General features: G+C 39.3%; 1 long non-coding RNA gene across 1 annotated transcript in view; it reads right to left on the bottom strand.

Annotated features, from left to right (window-relative positions):
* The window catches only part of LOC104001829 (uncharacterized), a 287,875-nt gene that overhangs the window by 24,451 nt on the left and 239,367 nt on the right, over positions 1–24,057 (bottom strand). The window lies entirely within an intron of this gene.

Genomic DNA, 24,057 nt, shown 5'->3' with positions numbered 1-24,057 from the left:
AAGTTGCTGCAAAGTGTGACCCCCTCCCTTACACTCAAGTTAAAAGAGAATATCAACAGCCTGTCTTCTCTCTGTGGACGGTGGACCTTATCTATACTCCCCAACTCCACATTCCTTAAAGTTTATTACAGGCCCAGCAAGTTCCTGCACGGCTGCAGGGTCACAAGACTGTTAAGTTTAGGTTGTAAGACATGTTTCTCTCAAGATATAAGAAATATTGTAATGCTGCCTTTGTTTCTTGCTTCTGTAACTTGCTTCCCACCTCACGTAGTTCCTGCCTTAAGATGTTTAAAAGTAGGAAAAGCCCTTTGTTTGGGGCTCAGACTTTCTGGACGTATGTCCGGCTGAGCCAGTGATCACCTTAATTTAATAAACTCTCCTGAACCTTTTTCAGTCTCTCCTGTGTTTGATTGTTCCACAACATTTCTGGGGGCTCATCTGGGATTGGAGATGGCAGATTTTCTGTCTCCTTTGCCTGTAGGCTAGAGCCCCAGGACGTGGGAGACCGGGGTCCTTGGCACCACCGAGAGAGTTTCAGCCCGGAAGGAGAATTACCTTCCGCGTGTTCCGGAGCCCTCCCTGACAGCAGAAATGGAACTGGTAGAAGGAGTTGCAGGACAGTCACAGGAGCAGCACTCAGACATATGAACCATGGTAAGGTTTGGGCCCTAAGGCAAGACCCATCCCATAAGGACGGAAGGGGACTCTGATCACCTCCCAGGGCATGATGACTAGTCCGACCCAAGGGGGTTGGGACAATGGGAGAGGCCCATTGATTCGGACAAAACTCACACCCTGACACCCGACATGGGTGGGGCTCATGAGTCAGTCAGAAAGGCAAACCGTTTCGGGGACGGGGGAGGTGTGTGAAAGTGTGTGAAAGAGATGGTCTCGGGAGAGACCAACGCGGGGCGTGACGTGGGGAGGCACAGATCTCTTAGCATGGACTGTGTGCTCTGAGGAGAGTGTAGGAAAAAGCAGACCTAGGACACTGCATACAGCCCATAGGAAAAGTTCCACAGCTGCAGCTAGCTGTGACAGGAATTAATGCACACTTCTGGCTAAGCAGTGTCTGAACCTCCCGTAACAGGACTCGTTCTGGTGGATCCCAGAGTGAAAGTGCATCATGAGGGAGGAAATGGGAGGAAAAGTGTCAAAGCCTACTCCACTGTAGTGCATGCTGAAACACTTTAAAAAAGGTTTTAATGGTGATTATGGGATTAAGCTAACTCCACAGAAACTGAGAACCCTTTGTGAGATAGACTGGCCGTCTTTTAATGCAGGGTGGCTGGCCAAGGGGACAATAGACAGGGAGATAATTGGCTAAATGTTTCGGGTAGTCACCAGGCTTGGGGAACAGCCTGGGCACCTGGGATCAGTTTCCGTATATCAACTCCTGGCTAAGTGTAATTCAGACGCGCCCTAAGTGGCTGCAGGCCTGCTTTGAGACGTACTGTAAGACACTAATGGCCCAGACAAAACCAGGGACAATAGAAAGAGGCTGCAAGGCATCAGAAAAAGAATAGGAGTTACAGGAAAAGCAGAAAAAACCTGTCCTACAGGCCCAACCTGAAGTGTTAGAAAGTCCACCCCCTGTGCACCAATTTATCCATCCCTGGCAAGGCTTGGACAGGAGGCTACCCCAGCTGCCTCCAGAGGCTCAGACTCAGAAGAAAGCACCCCTCAGACAACACCACACAGAGAGGAGCCAGAGCCCTTGCCTGAAAAGCCAAGGGAGGAACTCCAGGTGGATGAGGTCGGCCACCTTAGGTGGGGCCATGCCCGAGCAATGCAGATGCCCCTCTGAGAAACACTGGGACAAATTTATTTGAATGCACAGAATGAAGTCTAGGGAGGAGAAAAGCTCTCCGTTTATCAGCCCTTCTCTACTACTGATCTCTTAAATTGGAGACAACATACTTGCTCCTATACAGAGAAGCCTCAGGCTCTTATAGATCTAATGCAGTCTATTTTCCTAATTCACAATCCTACCTGGGCTGATTGCAAACAACTTCTTCTGTCATTATTTAATATGGAAGAGTGCTGTAGAGTTATAGAAGTCGCTCTCCAGTGGCTGGAGAACAATGCGCTTGTAGGCACAGGAGATACCAGGCAGTATGCAAACAAGCACTCCCGAGAGAGGCTGACCCAGCCTGGGACCCTAACCAGGCTCAAGGGCTACAAAGTTTGCAGCGGTATTGAGAGGCACTTCTAATGGAATAAGGGCTGGAGGAAAAAAGGCCACCAATATTGGAAAGGTCTCAGAGGTCCACCAGAAGCCAGATGAAAGTCCCGCTGAATTTTATGAGACGTTCTGTGAGGCTTACTGGCATTACACACCATTTGACCCAGAGGCTGCAGGTAATCAGTGTATGGTTAATGCAGCATTTGTAACCCAGGTGCAAGGAGACATAAAGTGAAAGCTTCAGTAGTTAGAAGGGTTTGAAGGCATGAATGTTACCCAGTTTACCCAGGTGGCTACTAAGGTGTTTGTAAGTTGGGATGAGGCCAAGAGAGAAGCTCGACGCAGATCTAAAGAAAAGGGCGGACTTGCTGGCAGCAGTCTTAGTTGGAAGAGAAACTGGTTTTGTGAGAGGATGTGGTCGCGGTTGCAGTCATGATAGAGGACTAGCTAGGCAAAACCTGGAAGCAAGCCAGGATGAGAGGGCTGACTTAGGCTTGAGAGAGATCAACGTGTGAGATGCAAGCAGATGGGACACTGGAAGAATGAATGCCCAGAAAGAGAAAAGGATAGAGGCAACAATCCAGGACAAAACAGCTGGCCAGAGCCCCCTGCCACCAGTCAAGGGTTTCAGAAGTCAGACATGGAATTAATCGGACTAGCAGGAATCAATGATTATTATGAGGACTGAGACAGACTGGGCTCCATTTCATTAGGCCCAGAGGAGCCTATGGTCTCAACGGAGATAGAGGGCTGAAAAACAGACTTTATGGTTGATACTGGTGCGGAGCACTCAGTAGTAACTCAAGCGATTGGGCCATTGTCTAAAAATTATGTCAATATAATTGGAGCAAAGGGGGTATCACTGGCTTTCTAACTCTAGGATGTTAAGATATCAAGGAATTTTGTGTGAAAACCCCTACATAACCAGCCACACTGCTGCCAATAGAATGGACAGAGCATGGAAAGCCCTGGTTGTATGGCCCAGGGTATCATTGCTGTGTGGAAACAATGGATGAGGTTTTCTCAAGCTGAAAAGACTTAAAGGACCAGCCCTTAAAAGACCCAGATGTGGCCGGGCATGGTGGCTCATGCCTGTAATCCCAGCACTTTGGGAGGCCGAGGCAGGTAGATCACGAGTTCAGGAGATCCAGACCATCCTGGCTAACACGGTGAAACCCAGTATCCACTAAAAAATACAAAAAAATTAGCTGGGTGTGGTGGCAAGCACCTGTAGTCCCAGCTGCTTGGGAGGCTGAGGCAGGAGAATGGCGTGAACCCAGGAGGCAGAGCTTGCAGTGAGCTGAGATCGTGCCACTGCACTCCAGCCTGAGCGACAGAGCAAGACTCCATCTCACAAAAAACAAACAAACAAACAAACAAACCAAAAACCCAGATGTTGAATACTTTACTGATGGAAGCAGCTTCATATCTGAAATTGTCAGAGAGGCTGGATATGCAGTGGTAACACTGAATTCAGTAGCCGAAGCCCACCCTCTGCCAGTCGGAACTTCAGCCCAAAGAGCTGAGCTAATAGCTTTCACTAAAGCATTGCTCTTGGCCAAAGGAAAGTCAGTAAACATCTATACTGACTCAAGGTATGCTTTTGCCACTTTGCATGCCCATGGAGCCATACATAAGGAAAGAGGATCATTAACAACTGAAGGAGAGGAAATCAAAAATAAAAAGGAAATAGAGCACCTCTTAGATGCTGTATGGGCTCCAAAAGAAGTAGCAGTCATCCATTGCAAAGGGCATCAAACAGAGGAGGTGCTGAGGCTACAGGAAACAGAAAGGCAGACAGAGAAGCCAAAAGAGCTGCAATGACAGAGGTTCACTCTGATGATAGGTTCTTTTGCTGTGCAGAAGCTCTTTAGTTTAATTAGATCCCATTTGTCAATTTTCACTTTTGTTGCAATTGCTTTTGACATTTTCATCATGAAATCTTTGCCCATGCCTATGTCCTGAATGATATTGCCTAGGTTTTCTTCTAGTTTTTTTTATGATTTTGGGTTTTACATTTAAGTATTTAATCCACCTTGAGTTAATTTTTGTATAAGGTGTGAGGAAAAGGTTTGGTTTCAGTTTTCTGCATATGGCTAGCCTGTTTTCCCAGAACCATTTATTAAATAGGGAATCCTTTCCCCATTGCCTGTTTTTGTCAGGTTTGTCAAAGATCAGATGGTTGTAGATGTGTGGTGTTATTTCTGAGGCCTCTGTTCCATTCCATTGGTCAATATGTCTGTTTTGATACTAGTACCATGGTGTTTTGGTTACTGTAGCCTTGCAGTATAGTTTGAAATCAGGTAGCATGATGCCTCCAGCTTTGTTCTTTTTGCTTAGGATTGTCTTAGCTAAATGGGCTTTTTTTGGTTCCATATGAAATTTAAAGTAGTTTTTCTAATTCTGTAAAGAATGTCAACAGTAGTTTGATGGGAATAGCATTGAATCTTTAAATTACTTTGGGCAGTATGGCCATGTTCACGATATTGATTCTTCCTCTCCATGAGCATGGAATGTTTTTCCATTTGTTTGTGTCCTCTTTTATTTCCTTGAGGAATGGTTTGTAGTTCTCCTTTTATGTTCCTTGTTAGCTGTATTCCTAGGTATTTTTTTCTCTTTGTAGCAATTGTGAATGGGAGTTCATTCATGATTTGGCTCTCTGCTTGTCTATTGTTGGTGTATAGGAATGCTTGTGATTTTTGCACATTGATTTTGTATCCTGAGACTTTGCTGAAGTTGCTTATCAGCTTAAGGAGATTTTGGGCTGAGACGATGGGGTTTTCTAAATACAGAATCATGTCATCTGCAAAGAGAGACAATTTGACTTCCTCTCTTCATATTTGAATATGCTTTATTTCTTTCTCTTGCCTGATTGTCCTGGCCAGAACTTCCAGTACTATGTTGAACAGGAGTGGTGAGAGGGCATACTTGTCTTGTGTCGGTTTTCAAAAGGAATGCTTTCAGCTTTTGCTCATTTAATAGGATACTGGTTGTGGATATGTCATAAATAGCTCTTATTATTTTGAGATATGTTCCATCAATACCTCATTTATTGAGAGTTTTTAACATGAAGGGATGTTGAATTTTATCAAAGGCCTTTTCTGCATCTACTGAGATAATCATGTGGTTTTTGACATTGGTTCTGTTTATGTGATGGATTATGTTTATTGATTTGCTTATGTTGAACCAGCCTTGCATCCCAGGGATGAAGCCAACTTCAATCATGGTAGATAAGCTTGTTAATGTGCTGCTGGATTCAGTTTGCCAGTATTTTACTGAGGGTTTTTCCATCGATGTTCATCAGGGATGTTGGCCTGAAGTTTTTTTTGTTGTTGTTGCGTCTCTACAAGGTTTTGGAATCAGAATGATGCTGGCCTCATAAAATGAATTAGTGAGGAGTCCCCTCTTTTCAATTATTTGGAATAGTTTAAGAAGGAATGGTACCAGCTCCTCTTTCTACCTCTGGTAGAATTCAGCTGTGAATCCGTCTGGTCCTGGGCTTTTTCTTTGGTTGCTAGGCTATTAATTACTGCCTCAATTTCAGAACTTGTTATTGGTCTATTCAGGGATTCGACTTCTTCCTGGTTTAGTCTTGGGAAGGTGTATGTGTCCAGGAATTTATCCATTTCTTCTAGATTTTCTAGTTTATTTGCATGGAAGTGTTTATAGTATTCTCTGATGGTAGTTTATATTTCTGTGGGATCAGCAGTGATATCCCCTTTATAATTTTTTATTATGTCTATTTGATTTTTCTCTCTTTCCTCATTAGTCTAGCTAGTGGTCTATTTGTTAATTTTTTCAAAAAACTACCCCCTGGATTCATTGATTTTTTATAGGGATTTTTGTGTCTCTCAGTTCTGCTCTGATCTTAGTTACTTATTGTCTTCTGCTAGCTTTTGGATTTGTTTGCTCTTGCTTCTCTAGTTCTTTAAATTGTGATGTTAGGGTATTGATTTTAGATGGTCTTTCTAGCTTTCTCATGTGGGCATTTAGTGCTATAAATTTCCCTCTTAACACTGTTTTAGCTGTGTCCCAGAGATTCTGGTGCATTGCCATTTTGTTCTCATTGGTTTCAAAGAACTTCTTGATTTCTGCCTTAATTTTATTATTTACCCAGGAGTCATTCAGAAGCAGGTTGTTCAATTTCCATGCAGTTACGTGGTTTTTAGTGAGGTTTTTAAAATTATTATTATACATTAAGTTCTGAGATACATGTGGAGAACGTGCAGGTTTATCACATACGTATACATGTGCCATGTTGGTTTGCTGCACCCATCAACTCGTTATCTACATTATGTATTGCTTAATCCTGAGTTCTCCTTTGATTGCACTGTGGTTTGAGAGACTGTTTGTTATGATTTCAGTTCTTTTACATTTGCTGAGGAGTGTTTTACTTCCAATTATGTGGTCAATTTCAGAACAAGAGCCATGTGGCACTGAGAAGAATGTATATTCTGTTGATTTGGGTGGAAAATTCTGTAGATGTCTATTAGGTCCACTTGATCCAGAGCTGAGTTCAAGTCCTGAATATCTTTGTTAATTTTCTGTTTCATTGATCTAATAGTGATGATGGGGTATTACAGTCTCCCAGTACTATTGTATGGGAGTCTAAGTTTCTTTGTAGGTCTCTAAGAACTTGTTTTATGAATCTGAGTGCTCCTGTATTAGGTGCTTATATATTTAGGATACTTAGCTATTCTTTTTGAATTAATTCCTTTACCATTACTTAATGCCCTTCTTTGTCTTTTTTGATCTTTGTTGGTTTAAAGTCTGTTTTATCAGAGACTAGGATTGCAAACCCTGCTTGTTTGTTTGTTTGTTTTGCTTTCCATTTGCTTGGTAAATATTCCTCCATCCATTTATTTTGAGCCTATGTGTGTCTTTGCACATGAGATGGGTCTCCTGAATACAGCACATTGATGGTTCTTGGCTCTTTATCCAATTTGCCAGTCTTTCAACTGGGGCATTTAGCCCATGTACATTTAAGGTTAATATTGTTATGTGTGAATTTGATCCTGTTATCATGATGCCAGGTGGTTATTTTGCATAGTAGTTGATGCAGTTTCTTCATAGTGTCATTGGTCTTTATATTTTGGTGTGTTTTTGCAGTGGCTGGTACTGGATATTTCTTTCCATATTTAGTGCTTCCTTCAGGAGATCTTGCAAGGCAGGCCTGGTGGTGATGAAATCCCTCAGCATTTGCTTGTGTGGAAGGGATTTTATTTCACCTTTGCTTATGAAGCTTAGTTTGGCTGGATATGAAATTCTGGGTTGAAAATTCTTTTAAGAATATTGAATATTAGCCCCCAGTGTCCTATGGCTTATAGGGTTTCTGCTGTGAGATCTGCTGTTAGTCTGATGGGCTTCCCTTTTTTAGGTGACCTGGCCTTTCTCTCTGCCTGCCCTTAACATTTTTTCCTTCATTTTGACCTTGGAGAATCTGATGATCATGTGTCTTGGGGTTCATCTTCTCATGGAGTATCTTAGTGGTGTTCTCTGTAGTTCCTCAATTTGAATGTTGGCCTGTCTTGCTAAGTTGGGGAAGTTCTCCTGGATAATATCCTGAAGTGTGTTTTCCAACTTGGTTCCAGTCTCCCTGTCTCTTTCAGGTACTCCAATCAATCATAGGTTCAGTCTTTTTACATAGTCCCATATTTCTTGGAGGTTTTGTTCATTCCTTTTCATTCTTTTTTCTCTAATCTTGTCTGCATGCCTTACTTCAGCAAGATGGTCTTCTTCTGCTTGATCAATTTGGCTACTGATACTTGTGTATGCTTCACAAAGTTCTCGTGCTATGTTTTTCAGCTCTATCAGGTCATTTATGTTTCTCTCTAACCTGATTATTCCAGTTAGCAGCTCCTGTAACCTTGTATCAAGGTTCTTAGCTTCTTTGCATTGGGTTAGAACATGCTCCTTTAGTTCAGTGGAGTTTGTTATTACCCATCTTCTGAAGCCTGCTTCTGTCAATTTGTCCATCTCATCTTCTGTGCAGCTCTATGCCCTTGCTAGAGAGGTGTTGCAATCATTTGGAGGAGAAGAGTCACACTGACCTTTTGGATTTTCAGCATTTTTTCATTGATTCTTTCTCATTTTCATGAGTTTGTCTAGTTTTGACCTTTGAGGTTACTGACCCTGGGATGAGGTTTTTGAGGGGACTTTTTTGTTGATGCTGTTGTTGTTGCTTTCTGTTTGTTTTTCTTTCAATTATCAGGTCCCTTTTCTGTAGGGCTGTTCCGGTTTTCTGGGGTTCACTTCAGGCCCTATTCATCTGGTTCACTTCCGCACCCGGAGATGTCACTCAAGGAGGTTGGAGAACAGCAAAGATGAGTGTGTGCTCCTTCTTCTTGGATCTCTGACCTTGAGGGGCACCAACCTGATGCCAGTAGGAATGCTCCTGTTTAGAGTGTCTGACAGCCCCTGTTGGAGGGTCTCACTTGGGTGGCACAGGGAGCATGACCCATTTAATGAACATTTTGGCTGTCCCTTGATGGAGGAGGTGTGCTTCACTGGGGGTAAACCCACTGGCCTGGGATGCCTGGATTCCTCAGAACTAGAAGGACGAAAGACTAAGTCTGCTGGTGTGTCTGGAGTTTGTTCCTTCTGGTAGGTTCGTGGTCTCACTCACTTCAAGAATGAAGCTGCGGACCATCACAGTGAGTGTTATTGTTTTTAAAGGTGGTGTGTCCAGAGTTTGTTCCTTCAGATGTGTCCAGAGTTTCTTCCTTCTGGTGGGTTCGTGGTCTTGCTGACTTCAAGAATGAAGCCACAGACCTTTGCGGTTAGTGTTACAGCTCTCAAAGGTGGCATGGATCCAAAGAGTGAGCAGCAGCAAGATTTCTTGTGAGGAGCAAAAGAACAAAGCTTCCACAGCATGGAAGGGGACCCGAGCGGGTGGCCGCTGCTGCCTGGGGTGGCCAACTTTTATTCCCTTGTTTGTTCCCGCCGTCCTGCTGATTGGTCCATTTTACAGAGTGCTGATTGGTCCATTTTACAAACCTCTAGCTAGCCACAGAGTGCTGATTGGTGCATTTTTACAGAGCACTGATTGGTGTATTTTACAAACCTCTAGCTAGCCACAGAGCACTGATTGGTGCATTTTACAATCCTAGCTATGGAGTGCTGACTGGTGCATTTTACAATCCTCTTGTAAGACAGAAAAGTTTTCCAAGTCCCTACCTGACCCAGAAGTCCAGCTGGCTTCACCTCTTACTGGTCCGCAGAGACTACAGCCACCCCTCCCCCTAGGGGCTGAGGCCCAGGGAGATCAGAGTTCTGTCCCTGAGCCAATGGCTGGAGTTGTTGGAGTTCCATCATTATCTTTAAGATTCTTTATTTTATAATTAAAACTTACTTTTACATTTAATTTTCTTCCACACCACCCTGGACTTCAGCCACACTCAGCTACTGCTATCCTCCAAATATACCATTCTAGTTTGGGCATCTATTCACATGATATTTTTCTGAGACAGAAATAACCTCTGTTACTTTACTGTTTCAATGTTATGCCGATTATATGTTTGCAGCATTCACCTTTGTGAAAACAAGATCACTCTCTGAAATGGAGAATATAACTTTATCTGAAATATGAGCTCAGTCAATGTGTCAGTCATCACCATTCCCAAAGTCCCTTCCCCTAAGAAGTATACCCTTTGGGCCCAAAATTATAAGGCAACAAATTATACTCCCAGTCTTCCCTTAGACCACAGAGAAGTGAAGGCCCAGGAGATCTGCTCCCATGTGGTGGGGAGACAAAAAGTGAGAACTCAGGCAAGCCCTTGAGATGTTCCAAGTTTTAAGGATTACAGAGTATTATCCTCAGGCCAGGTATCAGCTAAGATAGGAGAGCCCTGATAATTGTTAACACAATTATGAGAGACCATTGTTTTGGACAAAGCTCATGTACCAGACCCCAACAGACTAGGCCAAACAAAAATGGAGTCGCTTATGCTAAATGTGACATGATCAAACTGAAACTTTAAGGAAATAGATCCTGTAAATAAATCCCACTTCTTACACCATCTATTAAAAGAACAACTTCAGACTTTTTTTTAAAATTTCCTTTGAGGTGCAGTATTCTTTGGACACAAATAATGAAGGATCCTTCTCCAGGAGACACAAGACTATGAAAAATGTCCTTAAGGCACCTGAATGGACACCTGCACTTCTGATAGGTCCTGGTGTCACCTGATACCTAGTTGCAAACTGAAACGGGAGGTAGAGGAAGAGGGTTAGATGAACCCACATGGAGGACCGAAACCCAGATCTCAGCATCCAGTCCTGCGACCTGGAGGACTCTATGATCTCTAAGTGGAGGAACTAGACCTCTACTGCCTCACCAGATATCCCTTTTCCTTTGTCTCCAGGAACCTGTCAGAAGAGAAGGGAAGCAGTGTGTACTGCATGCCATTTCTGGGCCAGGCATTGTTCTAGGCACTTTACCTATGTTCACTCACTTACTTCTCATAAAACTCATGTTTCCATTTCACACAGTAAAATGAGGCTCCAAAGAGTTACATCATTTGTAGTAAATAGCAGAATGAGGATTCAAACCTTCCTGACTCCCAAGTCCTGCCTCTTGCTTATTGCACACCAATTCCCCTAAGCCAGGATGATGATATTGCAGTGCCACTCTCATGAAAAGCCCAGGGTGGTGAGAAGGGTGTCTGCTGGCTCTCTCCTTGGACTCCAAAGGCAGTTGACAGTTTCCTAACATTCACAAATGTAATTGAATGCAACCTCCACATTTTTTGAGATCTGTACTCTTTTACAAAGCTCATTCATTTAGTCACAGCCTAATCATGAGCTCTTTATTGGGAAATTCAACGTTTGGTGGAACCAGAGACATGGCACTGATCCTCTGCATCTGTATCAGTTTGTGTTTATTGAATTACTTATGTGCCACTCCAGGAAACACCAGTATTAATATTTTGACCTGGCAAAAAGCGAAAATGATTAACTCAGTAATGTGAAACTGTTGATGCAAATTTGCAACTAGAATTAGAACACAGACTGAGATCAACAGTCAGTCTGCTGTTTGCTCTTTTGAGTACTGTTTGCATGGAAAGTTAAGGATGAAAGTAAACCAAATCAAGAGTGGTTCCATTCTTAAACCTTCAAAGACTTAATGGGATGTTTAGTTCAGTGCCTTAAAGCACATAAATAGCTGTAAGCTCAGCAACATGGTTCCGATGTCTAGATTAGATTTACCAGTCTTTGTTTATACATGCAAAGTCAAATAGAGGACTGATGCAATTATCAGTATAATTCAGGCCAAATGTTTGCTACATGAATATTTAGCTGGTCATTACTAAGTGGGGGAACTTTTTTGCTACCATTCCTCTAACTGTCTTATATCTCTATTTTATATTTGTCAGATACAGCTTTAAGATAAGCAGCCAAGATCCCACTTTTCAGTGCAATAAATTAATATGTCATTTAGCCTCTTAAAGCTCCCCTCTTGCCCTTCTGAAAATGGACATAAACTATTTGGTTGGTGCAAAAGTAATTTCAGTTTATATGCCTTATAAAGGTTTTGCCTTTGATCTCTACATTGAATCCATCTGCACAGCCCTGGAAAGGAGGTAAATAAAGAATTGCAGCAATTAAAGAATCTCCTGTTCTCCTCAGTTCTCACTACCCCGATAATACCCTCTTGAATTCTAAACAAAATGCGTGATTTAAATACAATCAGTATAAGGTTAAATATTTCCCTCCAACAAACGGTCCATTATGCATCTTTCCAGATTCTCTTTTAATTGTGTGTGAAACTGGGTGTTCTTGACAGTTAAATGAAATCTAATTGTTACATGGCCTATATTTGGCCCTTAGAAAACAAAGGGTCATAGCTTTTTCTTTCAGATTGTTGAAGAGATGGAACAATTGTTATGATCTCTTGAGAAGTGTATGTAAGTGGTTGAAAAAACTACACCTCTGTAAGTGTCTAACTTAATCCCTTTAGCAACTGAGAGGATCATGATCAAGAGCAGGACTTACAAAAGATTATGTCCAAATTCTTGATTACCCAAACCCTATTCCTCCGGAATATATTCTTTATGTGCCTTATTAGGAAGAAACTCAAGAATGGAAAGATTTTATATTTGTGTAACACTCTTTTACAAAGCACTTTAACATGTATTGTTTCATTTTGCTTGCTTAACAGCCCTTTGACATGGACAGGGAATACTGTCTACATTCTATAAAGAGAAACTGAGGCCCAAAGAGGTTAAGTAGTGGCTTGTCCAAAATCACAGAATTAATAAGAGAAGCCTGGGACCCAAGATCATATTTCCTAAGTCCAAATTTAGTGATGTCTCTATTCTTCCTCCCTAGTTCCCTGCTCATAAAATGTCAGTAGAGATGGGGCTATCAAAACTGATCCTTTCATTCATATCCCAAATCTCAGCATCATGCAATATGCCAGGTAGCAAACCTGTGCATGTACCCCAAATCTAAAATAAAATTGAAAAAAATTAATAAATTGTTATTTTTTGAAATGGATTCTTTCACATCTTGGATTTTCACTTTTATTTTTTAAAAGTCAGACATTTCAAGATCTTGAGACCTAGTAAAGCCTTTAAGAAATTAGTAAGATCATGTTTAATTACTAGAAATGAATTTCTTCTCTTATTTGCTCTGTAATCGTAAGGCATAAGTAACCTAAAAGAGCTCACTTCATGAATAGCCTGCAAGGCCGATGGGTCATCAATAAGACCCTGAATAAAGCCAACTGTTAACTGAGTGCCAGTTCCATTCTATGTAGCTTGGCATTTTTCACAAATGTGATACAAGTTTCCTTTTGCTTTATTTATCTATTTCCTTATGTAACTGACCTTAAGTGATTGTATAACAGTGCAAGACTGTGATTCAGTGCACTGTTCTTTCCTACTTAGTATTATTACAAGCTATTGGAGAAATACTGCTGATGTTCTCCGAAAAGGAAGCTTTTAATATTCCATTTAAAGATATTGTTGTGTTTTTCTGGGAGAAGGAATAAAAGATAAAAATGTAACACATGAGATTTTAAAATGCTAATCGATTTTCATGGAAAATGTTCATCTCAGGAATGTTTTCTGTGGTGAGCTAGGAAAAAAATAAGTATAATTAACACATGAATCATGCACAACAAGTGTGCTATAGATAACATGTTACCAAAGATATTGGGATGGACAAGTAAAGTCATTTTCTTAAAATTCCTAACTAAAATGACGTAAGAGGAGGAAATTAAGTCATACTCTAAAGTGCCACTGTTTTGTAAATGTAAAATAATTTTTATTGGAGTTTCTCCCTAGGGACTTAACAGTTGTACATATGAAAATACTTTGAAAACTTAAAAAAACATATTTCACTCAATGACTAGCACGTGCCATTAAAGTTATTGATATAAGTAGGAGCTAAACAATGGGTATATATGAACATAAAGATGGAAAAAAAACAGACACTAGGGACTCTAAAGAGGGGAGGCTGAGAGGGAGGGGAGGTTGAGAGGGAGGTGAGGGGTGAACAATTACCTATTGGATACAATGTTTACTATTTGGGCAATGCGTACACTGGAATCCCAAACCCCACCATTAAACAATGTATCCGTGTAAGAAGCCTGCACGTATACTTCTAATCTAAAATAAAATAAAATTTTTTAATGTTCTCGCTATGCTTCACCAGAAAAAGAATTGCAGCATCCAGAGCAGCTGTTTATAAACCAACCAAACAACACCAGGGGATTTTTAAAAACACTAACAAAGTAAGGCCACCAACATTTTTGTTTTGTTTTTGATCTTGTGATGGCCACACATCAGTGCTGCTGTGCAAGGCTGCAGTAGCCATGACTTTCTTCTTTCCCTAAAATTTATCTGATTCCCTAAGGCAGGCACCATGGAATTGTCACTACTCCGGATTTGTATCCTGAGCTCCCAGCTTTGACAAACACTCATTTTTACCTTTTAGGCTTCCTTGGTTCTTTCCTCTTGTTTAGCAATTCCAATCTGTGAGAGATTTATTTTACACAGATTTATTTACTTTATGGCGATTGATACCATCAACAACCTCAGCCCTAAATAAAGATGCTTTCCTTTTTGCTTTACCATCTCCTGTTCATCCTATCCACAGTACAGTTACCTTATCCATTATGAAGCTAGAGTATCTGAACCATAAATTTAAGGTAATGTACATATGTTAAGAATTAGCACCTAAATAGTAATAGACAAATCATTGTCTCCTAAGAGAATCCTATCAAGTTTAAAGGAAACCCTACTTTGTATGTTTGAGATATGAATTTTGAGAGTTCTACCAAATTGGAAGCTCTACTAGCAACCAATTTTCTTTCTCCGCATATAAACTTGGGTCTCTACACAGTACGGGGCCAGCTCTATTTTGGAGCCTAAGCTCTTCTTTCATCTTCTGGCAACTCATTTGTAAAGCTGTAGATAAACTGGAAAGGCTTGCAGGAAAACAAGAAGAATGATTCATAGCTTGGATGAAATGATTAGTTAGAGGAGTATATAGGAATTTGTACATATACAAGTTGTTCTAGCAAATCTAAAGTCATTTCATAGCCACATATCTTATGAGTGAATATATGAAGAAGGAATATGAACATTTTTGATTAGTTAAAAGGAAATTAACCCAAAATAGGATTTGTCTTTATAAAAAAAAGGAAAGAAAGAAAGGAAAAGGAAAAGAAATCAAGCCACAGAAGTTCTTCCCTCGGTGCCCAAATTTGATCATATTGAGACTTACATTTTCATAAATAAAAATAAAGAAACTACTGTTAAAGAATAAAAACAAAACAGAAATACAGCATAGTATACCTGCATGTCAAGAACCCAAACAAGATTCAAACATACAATTTGTGTAAGCAAATTTCCAAATACACACACACAAGAATAAACTTATCAGAATGAATAGGCAAAAAAGAGAGGAAGAGCAGAAATGCCTTATCTTGAAAATGGTTCACCCAAATACATTGATACAATGTCTGAGATTTCTTAAAGTAGTCCAAGGGAAGTGAGTAGTAGAGAAAGAGAGAAAAATAAGATTGGCCATGAGTTAATAATTGACTAACCTGGGTGATGTACACATATGGTTCATTATACTCTTCTCTCTACTTTTGTGTATATTGGAAAATATCTATAAAAATATTTTTAAAATACTAAATAAATATAATGTCTAAAGAGAAATAATCTGCAGAGAACAAATAAATATCTGAAGGGAACAAAACTGATCTCTATATTTAATAGCAGGACTGGTCAGCACAGAGAATAAACGAAGCTGTTAAAATGATCTTTATACTGATTAATTTCTTTAATACCATAAAGATACCTGACCCTAATCTAGATATACAGTACCTGTATACCAACAGAAAACTAAAGATTATTAACTTTGATTAGTTCACATTAAATTAGTTGCTTAGATTGGTTCTTAGTTGTATGCAGAAATGACTTGATTAATTCATCTGCTAAGTTGAAACAATTTCAATCACCTTACTTATTTCTGAAGAATGAGTGACATATGTTGAGGATTAAATCCTGAGATTAGCCTTCACACTGGATACTGGTGAGCTGGGGAAGGTCCCCAAATGCTTCTGGGATCTTTACCCCCAGCTAGTGTCCAGGCTCTTGACACTATTGTGAAAAGGAATTCAAAGATGAGTTAGAAAAGAGTGGAAGTACAGAGATTTATTGCAAAGCAAAAAGTACATACTCAAGAAAGGGAGTGCAGGCATATGCAGGCGAGAGTCACTCACAGAAGGGTTTGGAGCTGCTACCTTTATGGGTTTCTTTAACCAAGGGGTAAGATATTCGTGAAGATTCCTGGGAAAAGGTAGAGATTTCTCAGAACTGTAGTGCCACCCATTTTAACACTAACTATAGGTATTCTCAGAACTGTCATGGCGCTGTTGGGTATCTGATTTAGTATGTTAATGAACATATACTGAGGTCCTAGATGAAACCTAAGTCAAATCAAGCACCATGTTGGGTCCAGTCAGTCTTAGCCAGCTTGGTCCACACCCTGCTTTTCAGGGTATTATGAGCCTGTAGCCTCTAGTTACGTGAAACTGCCACCTGGAAGTTTTTATTCTCCTGTGACCACCCTATATTATTCCTGTCTCATTTAAAGAGGTAAAATGTTCTATCTGCTTGTTGGGGGATAATTCTGCCTGAGTATTCTGGGCTTCTACTTGTCTTACGAGCAGAGGTACAGACTGACCCTGTTACAGAATATCTTTCCAAGAATTTTTACGTAGAAACAACCTTGAAAGATAGAAATAGTGTCTCCATCTGAAGCAAAGGGCAGACATGCTTGTTTCTCATTATAAAAGTTTTGGGTTCCCTAAACTCAGGATTCTTCTGTTCTAACACAACCAACCACATGTGTAGGTATCATCTGGCCCTATTCACAATGCCTCGTGGGGATTCGGTCTCAGGGAACCAATATAAAATATGCTGATGTTCAGCCTACTTGCTATGCCATGAGTAATAAAGTCCTTGTTTCTGACCCAGGAGTCTCATGTCTCACATCCATGAACTGCTAACAGGATAATCTATTAGCTTTCAAGTAAGATAAAATCTCAGATTCTTCACAGATCTTGCTACTGCTAACACTGAAATGGTAAATATGTGTCTGGCATGAAAGTGACCTGTATTGAAACTGACTAGGGAAAGCAAAACAAAACAAAAAACCTGCAGCTGAATTGTGAAGACTCTAGTTAAAAATTAGCAACGCCTGCCAAGAAAGCCAGCAGGTGGGCTGTATCATGCATGCTATTAACACTGACATTGTGAGGTTACCTTTTTCAGTGCTAGTTAATAGGAGATGCTCAATAAATGTTTACTAAACTGAAATCCTTGTTAAAATTCTAGGTGGATTTTAATGGATTGACTACTGAGAAGTCACACATTACTTATGTCCACAATTTTGATTTTGTAAATTCTCTTTTTAAAAACCAGAACTTCTTCAAAAATTAAATAGGAGGGGAGAAGGCATCTTACACTTTGCATGCAAGATATAAGCACTGAAACTCTTATTTGTTAACATAGGCATTATTTTAAAAAGTTAAGACTTTCTTCACTATTGAAATAGAATTTAAGAATTAAAATTACTACCATAAGTACTGCTTAAGTCCAATCTCATGTATTATTTCAAAATTTTTGCCAAGTTCTGATATAGTTAAAATGTCCCAATTTTCTTGGTGTAAATAAACAGCCTGGTCTTCAAAATAATTCAGAGGCAACATATTGTCTAGGGTCAAAAAAAAAAAAAAAAAAAAACCACTGGTGTTCCAACACCGATGAGCCCCTGAGATGTTTTTTATTATCTGTAGTAAATAATATGTGGTTCTTCTCGATGGGTTAATGAAAAGATTTTGTAAATATATAATTACATATATGTAACCTGACTTTGGACTTGTCTGCCATTGCACTCTCTGGCATATGTTTATTTTTAAGGTAAGGAAAATCTTACCACTTTGAATCCTAACTGTCAGGAAAGCATAATACCTTTGATTAGTGATATTTTAGAGAAGTCATTATATGGGTAAGCCCCAGATAGGCTTGTGAACCTGCTTTTTCTACCAAAGGGGTCTGTAAAGGTAGAATATTAACTTATTTTAGTGGATGCAGCTCTGCATAAAAGCAAAAAGGTGTTAAGGTGTTAATAGTTAGTGACAATGACCACTGAAGTATGACTTTCATCATTTTATTCTGTATTTGACATGCAGCCATAATTAATCACTTGGAAATTGTTCTAAGCACATTATTTATTGTCTTTCATGCATATACAATAAATCCTTAGGAGAAACTCAGATTAAATAATCATGACTTGAGGTATGCTCAGGATTCTTTCTTGAGCAGCTGGGTGGATTATTTTCTGTGTTGGAGAAGATTGGAGGAGGAACAGTTGGCAGGGATGGGAGGGAAGGCATTTATAAAATACCCACATAAAGATGAAACAGGAAACATTTCAAGTGAATATAAAATATCAAAGTGAAGATACACAGCATCAAGGAGATACCTTCAATGAAGATAATTTGTCAAAATACAAATGATATCTAGAGCCCTGACAATTAATAAAATTATCTCGAGATAGGAAGAGCAAGAGAATGTGGTTCTGTACCAAGTTTTATAGAAGTCCAGTTTTAAAGTCTAGTAGGAGGAGATAAGGAAAGATGACAGATAAGTGATATCCAATAAGGTCACTGGACACCTAGGAGATGGTTCAAAGATGGAAACATTAACTTCTATGAGAGCTACTGGTAGATCATACAGAATAAGAACTTTCATTTGGAAAATGAAAGTGTCCAGTGACCTTGGAAGAAACATTTGCTGTTTATGAAGATAAGCAAGAATGGAATGACTTGAAGGCTTCAAAAAAGAGATATAGGTATGGAAATAGAATGTATAGATAACATTTCTGAGAAGTTAAACAAAGAGTAATGGTAATTGAAGGGGGATATAATATCAATGATGAATGGTATGTGACTGAAATGAAGTATTAGAGAGAAAAAAGTTGAATATGCCAAAAAGAGAGAAGACTCCTGAAGAAGGAATGTCCTTAGGATAATCAAAATGAAAGGGATTCAGAGAATATGTAGTGAATTAGCTGCAGTAGCAGAGAAAGGAGAGATAGGTGAAAGGGAAAATATATGAGTTTATTTGGAAATGGCAGGATTTCCAGGCAGGATGAGGATGTACACTATTAATGGCTTGAATTTTCATTAGTGATATATGAGATAAGGGCACTAGATAAAATGGTGGGTGGTGCTAGATGGAAAGTCTTAGGAGAGAGAGAGAGAGGATGAAATTGTCATTGCAGAGGGTAGGAGCGTGAGCTTCCTAGAAAAATACAGTAGATTTGGCAACAGTAGAATTTCTCAGCATCTACAGCAAAACTTTCTTCACATGCAAAGTCTTCTTAATGGAACAAAAGATTCATTTTAATGTTTTGATTATACTCAATCCTGAACCACCTGTGATATTTAAGTTGCACTATAAGCTTGTTAGTGTCAAGAAGCAACTATTATTTTTCTGTTTCTGTATGGTTAGGGCTTCCTAAACAAGAGAGTACTAGTAGCCTGGGTTGCTGAATGGCAAACAAGTCTTGGAAGATAAAGGTAAATCTTGGAAATTAAAGTACATCTCTGGAAAGACTCGCTGGCTTATTTCTCCTGGAGTCATTTAGTCATTTGTTTACATTTAAGAGGATAGTAGGCCAAGGGACCTGGCTTTTTTTATAGAGAGGGTTTGTTTACATGCCAAGGAATAAAAGTGTTAACTCTCTCTCTCTCATTCTCTTTCCCTCTCTGAATGACAGGAGTGGCAGCTGTGCAAGTACCTGCTATGTAAGCTCCAAAATTCAGATGACACCTGTCTTCACCATGCTGCCCCATGGAGGATTGGGGCCTGGGAAATTCTCACGTGGTGTTCTATAAGTAAATACTTGGTCTTTTCTCTGATCTGGAAACCTCATGTTTTCTATCAGGATAAAATAAATGCATATAAAAATAATAGTTCGAAGTTACAAGTCTTTAGATTCAAGATCCTAGAACTCCTAGAGGCCAAGCTCTGGAGAAAGGTAAAACATACTTTAAACAAGATGCCTATCTTAGGGAGTCTGTGTTGCTATAACAGAATATCATAGATTGGGTGATTTAAAACACAAATATTTGTTTCTCCACAGTCCTAGAGGATTCCAAGTTCAATATCAAGGTGCTGGCAAATCCAGTGTCTGGTGAGGGCTTACTCTCTGGTTTACAGATGACCAACTGTTTGTTGTATCCTCACATGGCAGACAGTAGAGAGCTCTGGTCTCTTCCTCCACTTATAGTGACACTAATACCATTTAGGAGTGCTCCACCATCATGACCTAATTAACTTCTAAATGTCCTGCCTCCAAATACCATTAACCTTGGAGATCCAGACTTCAACATATAAATTTGGGGGGGACACAAACATTCAGTCCATAGCATGCCTTTCATAATAAGCAATTGAGTACTGAAGTCTTAGCTGTTTTTCCCCCTTCCAGACAGATGGCTCTATATAGCCATTGCAAGTGGCTTTTAAAAAAATCTTTAATTTCTGAAGTTCTGAGTAAGCTTTCTAGTAGTCCAAATTTTTAGCTTATATTTTCTAATAAGCACCAGAAATTGTAACATCATGGATCATTTTTATGTTGTTGCTAATATGATAGTACTAAAATGATAATGTGTTAGGGTTGTTGTTTATTGTGGGAACATTATTATCAATATAACACAATATTAAGTGAAATTCTTCCTGTTGCCTTTAAATTGGTGCAAAGCTTTCTAAAGCTGAGACAAAGATGTGTCCCCCACTTGGAGCTAATCAGAAGACAGAAACAGACCTATCAACATGCCCAGAAAAACATTTTCATCTTGTGAACTTTCCTTTCTAATTAGGAAGAAATATTATAAAGAAATAAACAGGTATGGTGCCCCTGTATCTGCAGTTTTGCTTTCCAAGTTGTCAGTTACCCACAGTCAACTGCATTTCAAAATATTAGATGAAAAAGTCCAGAAATAAGCAATTTGTAAGTTTTAAATTGCACTCTGTTCTGAGTAACATGATGAAATCTCACACCATCCTGCTCCATTCTGCCTGCGATTAAAATCCTCCCTTTTGTCCAGCATATTCAGGCTGTAGATGCGATCTGCCTTTTAGTTATTTAGTAGTCATTTCAGTTAAAAGATCGACTGTAGTAATAGTTCAGTGCTTGTGTTCAAGTAACCTTTATTTTACTTCACAATGACCCCAAACTACAGAAGTAGTGATGCTGCCAATTTGAATATGCCAAAAAAACCCAAAAAGTGCTTCCTTTAAATGAAAAGATGAAAGTTCTCAACTTGCTAAGGAAAAGAAAAATTGTATGCTGAGTTTGCTAAGATTAACAGTAAGAACAAATCTATCTGTGAAATTGTGAGAAAGGGAAATCAATTTGTACTAGTTTTGCTGTCACTTCTAAGACTGCAAAAGCTATAGCCACAGTGTGTGATAAGTGCTTAGGTATGCTGGAAAGGCACCAGGTGCAGTGACGCATGCCTGTAATTCCAGCTACTCAGAAGGCTGAAGTGAGAGGATCCCTTGAACCCAGGAGTTCAAGGCTGTAGTGAGCAACAATCACAAACCCTGCACTCCAGCCTGAGTGACAAACAAACAAAGTGAGGCCCCTCCTCTTTCTCTCAAAAAAAGATAAAGATGGAAAGGCATTAAATTTGTAGGTAGAAGACATGAACAGAAATGTGTTTCAATTGATAGTGATTGTGGTCAGTACCATCCTCAGTTTTAGGCATCCACTGGGGGTCTCAGAAGGTATCCCCCATGAGTAAAGGTGGACTATTGTATTATGATTTAAAAAGCAAAAACAAGACTCTGTGTCTCCAAAGATGAAGTCTTTTATTCAAGGTACTGCTATGTTTGGCCTCCTCTGCAACCCTTTGTGCAATTTTTCTGCTTCTTCAATTCTCACCAAAAAAATGTTGACTCCTTTGCTTTAGCAGCCTCTTATCTCCTGCTATAGTTTGAATGCCTCCTCCAAATTCATGTTGGAATTGAATTGTCATTTTAACAGTGTTGAGAGGCAGGACTTGCAAGAGGACCATAATTAATGAATGCTCTTATAGTGAGAGCAGGTTAGTCAACATAGGAATGGGTTCCTGAGGAAAAGGATGTGTCCAGCTGGATTTCGACTCTCTGCCTCACATGCTCACTTGCCCTTCCACCTTTAGCCATGGAGTGGCACAGCACAAAGGCCCTTCTCAGATGCTGGTGCCATGTGCTTGGATTTTCCAGCCTCCAGAACCATGAACCAAATAAACGTCTACTGTTTATAATATAAATTACCCAGTCCCAGGTATTCTGTTGTAGCAGCAGAAGATGGACCTATCTTAGCAAACCTCTAATGAAAAATAATTAAATTATTTAAAAGCTGCTGAAATAAATTCACTTAGAGATTAAGTATCTCCTTAAATCTGCTGACAGATTTAATATTAATTGCAGATATACCTCAAAGTAAACTTCTCAGGGATTATACTCAAAAGCAATCCATTCTCAACCTACTGATGATGTACTTTTAAAGCTTCTCTCATAGAATCTGAGTTTGAGATACTTTTACATCATCTAAAACAGCTATCTACCAAAAATTTACAATATTCTTGCAGATGGGCATGCAGCCTAAACAAGTAAAAAGGGTTTCTTGTCTCATAAATCCACTCATTCCAACACTGACTCTCTAAGAGTGAGAAAATTCTCCTTGATATGAACCAAAATTCACCTTCCTATAAATTACATCTATTAAGTCCAGCCTATGGATCATAAAAATTCTTTTTGTTCATCCACTAGACTTCAAATAACTGAAGGTCATTGTCATGTCTGTTTTAGTCTCCCTCTTTAGTTAGTGATTCTAACATCCAAATCAGTGTCTCTTCATGCTCTTTTGATCAAAGCTCTCTGTGCCTTGGACTCATCCAGTAATGTCTCAGCGCCCACCCCAAGACCAAACTCTAGAGCACCATCAGCATCTCACCTGTTTTATGCTACAGGTATTATAGACACATTGCCTTAGACCTATGAGCTTTACAGATCTGGGCGTTGATAAAAGTGAATTACTGGCTTCAAAGTATTAAAACCTAAAAGTTGAAACTAATAAAAGTTTTACTGGATATACATAAAACATATTATGCCAATTCATTACTTATTAAATTTAATATTCATCAGAAAATTATTCCAGATAAAAACAATCTGTAGGTTTGTGTTATTTTAACTTCTCAGTAATTCCCAAGTATGTATGATGATTGCAGAGAAATTAGAGCTAATCATAACTTAAATGAGTTAGGTAGCTGAAGTGCTTCAAGAGGGAAAATCATAAAAATCTTTCCAAAATATAAGCAACGTGTATTTAAAATATATGAGTGATATTTGCATTTTAACTGAAAGTCAAGGATGTCAACAGAATTATAAAGGTCTATGAGGGGTCTTAGAAATGACCCTTAACATTATAAACAACCTCCCTAAGAATCACCTAAGAGATCTATGAGAAATGCAAAGTTCTAAGCCATACCTCAGCTCTAATAAATTAATAGTCTAACGTTTCAGACCTACTCCTTTTAACGTAAACTCCTAGATCCTATTAGCAACTTTTCCTTATTTCTTAATCACTCTTACCTTGACTTTTAGCCTGAAACCTGTCAGGCACACAGACATTTGTATCCTTCTCTTGGCTCTAAGCAGTCAGCCCTTCCATTGTTACTACAGTGTCCCAAAAATACAGCATAATCAACATAGCAATGTTAATTTAAATTTTACCCAATAAGTATCAACATAAAAATACTAGCAAAATAAATTATCAAAATAAATTTATTCTCAGCATCCCCAGTGCTAAACTGTCTTCCACTTTAATTTTTTCCTTCTTGCTTCTTGCTTCCAGCTTGCATTGCTTAAGGCATGAATGAAAACTCTGCTGCTCTGGGTGCAGAACCCAAGATCAAACAGGGTGGGTGACCTATAGCTCAAGAAATGTATCTGTAGAGTCAGAGTGTTCTGACTACCAGACCCTGAAGTAAGGAAAGACTCATTCCTTGAGCCACTTAACTAAGTAAGAAATGCAAAGGTCTTTTTGAAGACTCATCACCAAGCCAGGAAGCACTGACATTTTTGTCTAGTGGTAGATTTGAGTTAGTCATATTTCTAAAAATAATTCTAGCACTTGCTGTGCCTTAAATGGTCTCCAAGGACCCTGAAATAGTGACGAAGTCTCTTTAAATACTACTGGGATATGACTTAGAGGCCAAGAACTACAGAGTTCAATAAATATTAATAAATTTTGATGTTAAAATAAAAAAATTACTATAGAATATTCAGCATATCTGC

Source organism: Pan troglodytes, chromosome 14, assembly GCF_028858775.2.
Source record: "Pan troglodytes isolate AG18354 chromosome 14, NHGRI_mPanTro3-v2.0_pri, whole genome shotgun sequence".
NCBI classification, from domain to species: Eukaryota; Metazoa; Chordata; class Mammalia; order Primates; family Hominidae; genus Pan; species Pan troglodytes.
The sequence above is the reverse complement of the archived record's forward strand: the minus strand, read 5'-3'. Positions and strand labels throughout refer to the sequence as shown.